Genomic DNA, 9,603 nt, shown 5'->3' with positions numbered 1-9,603 from the left:
TCTTTTTCTCATTTGTATGTCTGTTGTAATTTTTTCTTTGTGGTTAGTATTGGGGTTACATTAAAAACTCTCATACTTATAATAGACTATTTTAAGCTGATAATAAGTTAACTTTCATTGCATACCAATACTCTAGACTTTTGTTCTGCCCCCAAATTTATAATTTTGTTGCCTTAACATACATCTTCATATATTGTTTATTCCTTAACAACTTATCATAGCTATAATCATTATTATCATTTTCACTTATTGGCATCTGACAGAACTGCATTTTAAAAAAAAAAAAATTTTTTTTTAAATGGGGTCTCATTATGTTCTCCAGGTTGGACTCAAACTCCTGGGCTCCAATGAGACTTCCATTTCAGCCTCCTAAATAACTGGGACTACAAGCACATGCCACAGCACCCAACTGTTGTGGTTTTTAACCTTCATACTAGAGATTTGAAAAATTACATATCACCATTGAAGTAATGAAGTATTAGGAATTTGATAATGCATTTACTGCCAGCAGTGAGATTTATACTTCATGCTTTTTAATGGTAGCAATTATCATAAAAAGTTTTTTTTCCAATAGAAATACTCAAGCATTTCTTGTAAGTCTGGTCCAGTGGTAATGAGTTCCCTCAGTTTTTGCTGATCTGGGAAAGACTATTTCTCCTTCATTTCTGAAGAAAAGATTTGCTAGTTATAGTATTCTAGGCTAGCAGCTTTTTTTTTTCTTCTAGTATTTTAAATATATCATCCCATTCTCTCCTGGGCTGCAAGGTTGCTGCTGGGAAATCTGCTAATAGTCCAATGGCAATTACCTTTTATGTGACTTGATGCTTTTCTCATGCTGCTTTTAGTATTTTTTCTTTGACTTTTGGCAGTTTGGTTATATGCCTCAGAGAGGATCTCTTTGGGTTGAATCTCTGGTATCCTTTGAACTTCATGGATCTGGATGTCCATAGCTCTCCAAGAATTGGGAAGTTTTCAACTATTACTTTGTTAAATAAGCTTTCTTTGCCTTTCTTCATCTCTTCTTCTTCTTAAGTTGTCAAAATGCAAACATTTGTTCACTTATGGTGTCCCATAAGTGCCATAGCCTTCTTCATTCCTTTTTTTTTTTCTTTACCTCTGACTGGACTATTTCAAAAGGCCTGTTTTCAAGTTCAAAAATTCTTCTGTTTGATCTATTTTGCTGTTGAAGCTCTCAATTGCATTTTTAATTTCATTCATTGAATTTTTTTGGCCCCAAGATTTCTGTTTGGTTCTTTCTTATGATATCTCTCTCTTTGTTGAATTTCTCATTCAGATCATGAATTGTTTCTCTGGATTGTTGAATGATCTGTTTGTGTTCTTTCATGCCTCACCAAGTTTCCTCAAGCTCACTATCTTGAATTCCTTTTCAGGCAATTCATAAATTTTTATTTTTGGTTGATGTCAGTTACTAGATAATTATTGTGATTCTTTGGTGATGTCATGTTTCCTTGCTTTTTTATGTTTCTTGTATCCCTGCACTGGCATCTGTGCATCTAATGGAATAATCACCTTTTCTAACTTTGTAGAGTAGCTTTCATTGGAAAAGACTTAACACCTGCCGATGTGTCCTAGCATGTTGGTTGGGTAGGGTACATTTGTTTTTGTTCTGGATGGATGCAGTAGTGTAGTCTCCATGCAGCTTCTTTAGCTGTAGTTAATGTCAGTATTGCCTGCAAGTACCTCAGTGGCCTTGGCTGCAGAAGTTTGTGTGACTGGTATGCCTACTCAGATGCTTGTCCCCTGAAGGCTGGGCACTGGGCTGTTCTGTTTTCTGAGGATCCATGGCCGGTAAGTTCTCCTTGGGTGCTTATCTTTTGGTGGCTGCAAAGTGAGCTGGTCTGTGGTCTAGGGAAGTGCAGGGCTTGTTGTCCAGTAGCTCTGTGGTGTTGCTCCCCCTTGTAGGCAAGGCACCAGACTGGTTCATACTCACTACCAGGTTTTTTGTGTCCTACTATCCCTAGTTTCTTGGTAGCCGTTCCTTCTCCATCTCCATTAACATTTCTGTCTGAAGGTAAATATTTGTATAAAGACCTTTTCTTACCTGAATTAGCATCTGTCCTATTTTCCATGTATTGTAATAGAGTTTATCCTCACAAATGGGAGTAGTTTCCAGATTGTTCATGTTATCACAGAAATAACCCAAATTATTTTGTCTTCTACCATACCACTGAGTCTGAATTCCTGTAAAGAGAAATTGAAATATGTCATGAGTTTACTTTCCTCTGTTGTCTAACTCCCATAGTCAACTGGAGCTCTCTGATGAGTATTGGCCTTAAAGCCAATATTCAAAGCAGTATTTATCAGAAATATTTCCTATCTCCTCTTCACAGGATTAATCTGATCTATTCAGTGCTTAAAGCAATGTCCTCACCCAAGGTCAAAACCTAAACTAACATATGTCCCTAACAGGCCAACAGATAACTAGGGATGGCTTTAGATGTTGACTCTTTTTTGCCAACAAAAGTAACATACTCTATCCCTTCTTTAAATACTATTTCCCTCCTCTATTCTCTACTCCTTACAAAGCCTCTGTACACCTGCTTGGCTTCTACTTTTAAAATGATTTCTTTCTTTGACCCACATCATTGCAGTCAGTCTTCGATAGGGAGGGGGCAGAAGGTGATCTTCAGCTTCTCAGAGATCTTTCTTCTAACTACACAAAAAAACAACTTAGCTCACAATCAAGAGAACTAAGAAATGCTTCCTATGCATTTGGATTCTTGTGCATCTGAGTGCTATAAAGAAACATGTCTTTGATAGGAAAGTTTGAGTAGCTTAAGTTACTGATGTTCTAGTCTGAGACTGGATGCATTTCATAGGTGCTCATTATATTATAAATAAATAGAATAAAGGGATGAGTAAATAAATGAAAGATAAATAGAGACTGGGAAGCAACTGCACCTTTTTGTAAAAATGTAGTGACCAATGATGACAGTCAGGAACGAAGGTTTATTTTAATTCAAATATGTGTACCTGAGGGTCATTAAAAAGTTACTTCTAAGGAACTCAAATATACATAATTGGTTAAGAAATCTGTACATGTACGTACTAAAAAATATTTCCATGAATTGCTTAGTGACATAAAATTCACTTTTTACATACTGCCAAAATTATTTAGTATATTTAAAGTCTGACATAGTGCCCAAAGGGGGTTAGGGGAGGATAAAGTGATCAAACATACAATGTAAAAACAGTCTATAAAAGAGTCTAGAAGAGATCTCACAGGTTTAGAGAGAAGACCCCTCTTCTTCCTGAACAGACCCTGTAGGCCAGGACCCAGCAGGCTTACCCATTGTCTGTGAGCCAAAAACCTGAAAATAGGTTCTAAACCTTTTCTTGACCCTCCACCAAGGCAAGTGGAGCTTTAATAAAACAGAGTTTTTCCTTTTGTTCTTGCTGCTTGTGTAGCCTGGGAGCCAAAGTATTACAAAGGAGAAAATAATAAGCCTTAATTAAGGCTTTTGACATTTAATCACAAGACAGCTGGCACTCTGAGCTTGTGGCTTTCAACACCTAGAGCAGACTTAAATCTCAGATCCTCATACAAAACTCTGAGATAAACTATTTCAGCTGGCAAAAGCATTAAAAGGCAAGCCACTGACTTGTCTCAGTAATGTTAGAGGGACCTTTAACAGAAAGCCTGGTGGATCTCTAGCACTGGAAAAAGTACTTTTGGCTGTAGGGCATTATTAATATTATTAATGCATTAATAGTACATAATATTATTAATGCCCTACAGCCAAAGACCAACAGAAACACACCTACAATTAAACAAGTTGAATCTACTGTTCATTGCAGCTAGGGAAAATGCACACCATAGGGAACTGTGGGTACATCAGTAAAAAGGTGTCAGAAAGAACCTATTACAGGCCTTGGGCTTTGGTTGGATAATTTTGGGAAGTGTCTGACTTTATTTTGGATGACATACTGTCAAGAACCAGAAACAATTCTACAACTAACATCTCAATAAATTTCATATACAAGGAGAGCTGACTAAAATGAGCATAAAGGCTAGGCACAGTGGCTCAGCACTTTGGGAGGTAATCCCAGCACTTTCGGAGGCCAAGGTGGGCGGATCACCTGAGGTCAGGAGTTCGAGACCAGCCTGACCAACATGGAGAAACCCCATCTCTACTAAAAATACAAAATTAGCCAGGCATGGTGGTGCATGCCTGTAGTCCCAGCTACTTGGGTGGCTGAGGCAGGAGAATCGCTTGAACCCAGAAGGCTGAGGTTGTTGTGAGCTGAGATCACGCCATTGCACTCCAGACCGGGCAACAAGAGTGAAACTCTGTCTCAAAAACAAAAATTAAATAAATAAATAAAATGAGAATAAAGCTGCGATTGGTTTCTAAAAAGTGCAATTACTCATTTTAGATAAGAGAAGGATAATCAGTACTTTGTGGGTTGCATGGTGATCTTGTATGTGCCTCACTTTGTGATGGTCTCAGAGTGACCTTGTCTGATGCTGATGTTTTCTGAAATTGTTTTTGTACAATAGAAGAACAATATGGCCTAGCTGTTAGTGCCAGACAAGTTTCTGGATGGCAGGGGCTGCTGCTTTTTTTTTTTTTTCTCAGTTCAAAAGTAAAAAAGGGAGAAACTCTGCTCTTCTTATAGAGATTCAAATCTGCATTTCTCTTGATTGCCCACAAGGGACAGATGGAAAAAAAAATAATAGCAGAAAGTATGCATGATGTACCTTGGGAAAGGACGGTCCCTACAGATCCCCTAGACTTGGTGGAAGTCTTGGGGCAAACCAAAATGAAATTATAAGTCTCAATATATAATGAAAAGCCTTGAGAAGGAACGATCTTGATGTCACAGGAACTTTGTAATAAATCCATTGGGAAATAATTGCTTACATTTCCAAATAAGTAAAGAAATAGACGATAATAGGCACTGGTCCCGTAGGAGTAGGGATTTTGACTCACTCTCTGTAGGAATTTTCTTATATAGAATTGACCTACTATGACCCTCAATTCCCATACACTATCCCCCCGACATATTGATATCTACAACCCTTGTGGGATTGTGAATGAAGACATTTATATTACATTGATGTAGGTGCAATTAAAGAAAATTGGATCTATTGAGCACCTGTCCAGTGAATCTAATATTTCAAAGACAGAAAGAGAAAAAGGACAACCACTCTCATTCTTGGGCTAACTCAGTTCCACTGGCTCCCAGACAACTAAAATCTTCAGGACAAAACCAAACTTTATGTCTGGTCTGGTCATGGAAGAAAGTTTAGAAATGTAAGAACATCTCTTCTCACCCCCACCCCAGCCATGTCCCTGACTAGAGGAAGAAGGTTTCAGCACCTCTGGAGTGGCAGTGATATGTTCCAAGACATCCTCTGTGATTGGAATATAACTGGCTCTTACCACGTATGTTTCATACACTTATGATCCAAACAGAAAAAAAAAATGTATGCCCAAGTATATTTTACAAATATGCCAAAGCAGAATATAAAAGCTTTCATAACTCTGAATTAGGGCTGGCCACTTGTCAAGAGAAGCAACAAACTCCCTCGTTGCTTCAAAGTTCCACTGTTTTCAATGAAGAGGCAGGCAGGAACTTGCCCTTGGAGATAGACCATGCTATAATTGGAATAAAAGTTATTATAAATGTGCTAAAGTATGAAACTTAATGGGTGAGTGTTTCATAAATACTCTCAAGTTAGTAACTTTGCTTTTTACTCCCACTACAACACAATTTTAGTAATTACGCTTGAGAGATTTAAAGTGAGGAGATATAATTATGACAGTACTTGTGTTATTCTAGGTCCTCCAAGAAGCAAAAGCCAAGAGAGGATCAGATATGCAAGAGATTTATTAAAGGAAATGCCTGTGAGAGAAAATGTGGAGGGAGCCAGAGGAGGCCGGGAGAGCCACCATTAGACTGCAATGTAGGTTTAACCCTTGGGAAGGAGAGAGCAAAGGAAAGAAAGGCTTCCACTGAAGTACAGGTCTCAGAGAGTTTCTTTCAGGATCATGAGGAGTCCTTGAGCCAAACTCACCCATCAGGAGAGTCCCATGTTTTCCAGGAATGGGCCTGCCTTAGGATCCTCACTACATTTAATCACCAGCCTGGAGAAGCCCTTGGCAGCATGGCCTTGGCGCCAAGGATTCCAGAGCACACCAGCTGGGGCCAGCTGGCAATTTCATACCCACCCCCTGCAGCTGGACATCCGAGAGGAACATTTTCATCGCCACCACAGGACTCATTCTTAAAGCAGCTGTAGACACCTGTTCTGGATCATCTTAAATAGTGACTTAGTAAACCTCCCCAGTGACTCATAACAGGAAATGTCCATAGGTGGATTCATCCATCTCTGTTCCTAAATTAGAGTGTGGCTAATTCTTTCCAGATTCTTAAGGTCCTTAAAAGAAAGAATATATGGTACCACATTAAGTTAAGCTCATGACTGAAAATAATTTAAGAAGGAGGCCAGTGACTATTAATACTAGCCCACAATTAGAAGGCACACGTATGAGTTATCCCTGCATTTGGCGTAGTGATAAACTGCAATTACTGCAGCAATTTCTCTCTATTTGACAAAACATGGACTGATGTACCACTGGTAAAAATAATATTTCTGATTTCTGTTTGCCTCTTGTATATGCTGGACAATGAAGTATAATATTGTTTATGTATATTTATTTTGTATAACCCAGAAAGAGTCTGTCATGGAAGCACAAAAAGTATGAGTTAGCCTGCCTGACTTAAGCAAATATAGATCTACCCTTGGAACTGGAGATGACTTCATTGTTCCCTGAATCTCATAAGGGAGAAGTGGATTATCTGATTAAAAAAAAAAAAACAGATTTGGTTAGAAAGGACAATAGGAGTAGTGTAAGGAATAGATGTTGAGGAGGCAACCACAGTGTTTACTAAATGGTGCTTTCAAAAAATCTTCCTCCAAACTGTAGAATGGAATCCAAACTCCCTAGTATGGCAGCCAAAGTTCCTCTAAACCGCGCCCAAACTTCTCTTTAGAGCTAGCACTATGCAAGTTCTGCTAACAAGTTTCAGTCACTATGAATATTTTGTCTTTCTCAAATTAAGCCTTTCACATTCATATCTCCGTGCTTTCGAATATTATACAGTCTCACGTTGTAATACCTTCCACTCTTATCTTCCCACAAATATACATTTTTCTAAGCTGAATTTCTGTGTCACCTTCTCCGCACATTCTTCTCTAATCCTTTGATCAGAAATAATTGCTGCTTCTTTTATGTGCCCTTGCACCTAATTTGTAGCCAATTTTGGTATAGTTGTTTTCATGTCTTTTTTCCTCTCAGATTTACTGACCATAATAGCATTTCTATCTCCCAGAGTACGTCACAGAATAAGTCCAGTAAGGAGATAAATGGCTTCTGTTTTCTCCCAAGTCAAAGGAAACATCTGGGGCCTGCACTTTTGCTTAAGTAATAACCATTTCGAAGCTTATCCAACCTGCCTTATTTTTGTTGTTGTTGTTGTTGTTCTGTTTTGTTTTATTTTAGACTTCTAGCAGCCTGAACTCATGGTTTTTAGTTTCTGTCTCTAGTGAAAGAAGAAAAAAGGGATGAGGAAGGGGTTTTACTCACCCAACCAGAAACAGAAACTAAGAACCCATGACTGTATTCTCTGTCAGACACCATTTAGGCAGAACGTAAATGCTGCTCCCTCCCTCCTATCCCTCCCTCCCTTCCTTCCTCCCTCCCTTCCTTCCTTCCTTCCTCTCTTTTTTTAATGAGCCATTATGTCGATCCTATGTTGTTAGGTTCCATTCCTCAGGCAGCTCCTGCTCCCAAATGGCAGGTACTTTCTGCTCTCCGACCCTGGAAAATCACCTTTGTTTAAAGCCCTTTCTTCTATTAGAGCAACACCAAAATACTCTCAGGAGTTAATTTCGAACAATAGTGGTGCTTTACCATGAGGAGTGAGGTTGATGGCTGGAGTGCAGTGGCATGATCTCTGCTGACTGCAACCTCGACCTCCCAGGTTCAAGCAATTCTCCTGCCTCAGCCTCCCGAGTAGCTGGGATTACAGGCCTGCGCCACCATGGCCCGGCTAATTTTTGTATTTTTAGGAGACGGGATTTCACCATGTTGGCCAGGCTGGTCTCAAACTCCTGACCTCAGGTGATCCACCTGCCTCGGCCTCCGAAAGTGCTGGGATTACAGGCGTGAGCCCCTGCACCCGGCCCTGAGTCAGCTTTTAACGTGGAAATTTACTGACCCACTTTTTTGATGTCCATCTCCCACTTCAACTCCCAAAGGTCTGTTGTTCCCTGATATGAAGCCTAAGAACTCAATGTACTTCACCACGCGCTGGATTTCTAACCTGAATTATTCCAAATTCTGGCAAGTCTTATCCACACTTTCTTTTCTGTGTAAGTTTCTCCTTGCTATTTGTTTCTGAAACCTGAATGTATTTGGTCCTCTGCCAATCAGATTTCCACTAGTCCTCCAAAGAGTCAGTTATTAACTCACTAATTCGACAGATATATTTGGACGTTCACTGTATCCTTATTTATTTAGCATATATTTAGTTATTTATTAAGAAACTAAAGCCTATTCTATGTCAGAAATGAAAATAGGCCATGAGGACCCAATGGTGGGCAAAATGCAGACAGACTACTCTTTTTTCCCTCATTCTAGCATAGTCATCACTTTCCTAGGAAAGACCTTCCTAACCTCCAGACTCCACCAAATCCTCCTCCTGACCACACCCTTCCACCTTGATTTTCACCTTCTGACCTCTCTTGCGTAGAAATTCGAGCACTAGCCACTCTATAGCTTTAGCTTAATTTCTCCAGCCATGCAAGGACGAATCTGTGTTAGTGATGCCACAGGCACGTTTCCTTCCCAGCAAGAATATCACTTACTGGGCAGCATTTCTGTGGATACTACCAGAGAAAAATGTCCTCCTAGTTGAGCACCCGCCCCATGGCCGTAAGCATCCACCGGGCTCGAAGTGCATGGCCCGCCGCTGACCACTAGGGGGCAGCCCTCCACGCAGAGGCTCGAGCTACGGGGGCGACGCAGCGGCCACCGGCTCTGCTGAGCCCACCCCAGAATCAGAAGGAAGGGAGCCTGATTCCACGCGGGGCCTCCCCCGTGGCATACGTTGTTGTTAGGCAACTATTCGCCCCGAATATGGTTTATTGGAGACTTAGGGTTTGCTTTTCTTATCAAGTGCGACAGCAACCTGGCTGGGTCCCCTCTCGCATTCAAGAACCCGCAGAGACTCTGGGGGAGCCGGTTGGAGGCCCCATGCAGGCCAAAGCATCCCTCCGAGAAGGCGGGGTCGCTCACCTGGTAGGTGCCCCGAGAGCCCGCAGCACGGCCCAAGGTGGGATCCACCGATGGAACAGGAGACCACGGGCGTGGCTCAGGGCGCAGTAACCGCTCCCCGGGCCCGCCTCAGGGACGGCTCCGCCTCACCCCAGCCTGTGCCCCGCCTCCGGGACAGCCCGGTTTCCGAGACCTCCCAACCTCCGAGACAGCTCCGCCCCCAGAACAGCCTGGCCTCCAGGACTGGCCCGCCTACGGTACAACCCGCCTCCGGGACAGCAGGGCTGCACCTCCG

At 41.3% G+C, this 9,603-nt stretch overlaps 1 long non-coding RNA gene across 1 annotated transcript; it reads right to left on the bottom strand.

Annotated features, from left to right (window-relative positions):
• Positions 1 to 1,403: 1,403 nt before the first annotated feature.
• Positions 1,404 to 9,510, bottom strand: LOC144340005 (uncharacterized). Its single transcript, XR_013415679.1, has 2 exons — positions 9,330 to 9,510; positions 1,404 to 2,202 (listed from the first exon to the last, which is right to left on the bottom strand). It is a non-coding gene; the product is annotated as an uncharacterized LOC144340005 (long non-coding RNA).
• Positions 9,511 to 9,603: the final 93 nt, after the last annotated feature.

Source organism: Macaca mulatta, chromosome 3 (assembly GCF_049350105.2).
Source record: "Macaca mulatta isolate MMU2019108-1 chromosome 3, T2T-MMU8v2.0, whole genome shotgun sequence".
Taxonomy (NCBI): domain Eukaryota; kingdom Metazoa; phylum Chordata; class Mammalia; order Primates; family Cercopithecidae; genus Macaca; species Macaca mulatta.
The sequence above is the reverse complement of the archived record's forward strand: the minus strand, read 5'-3'. Positions and strand labels throughout refer to the sequence as shown.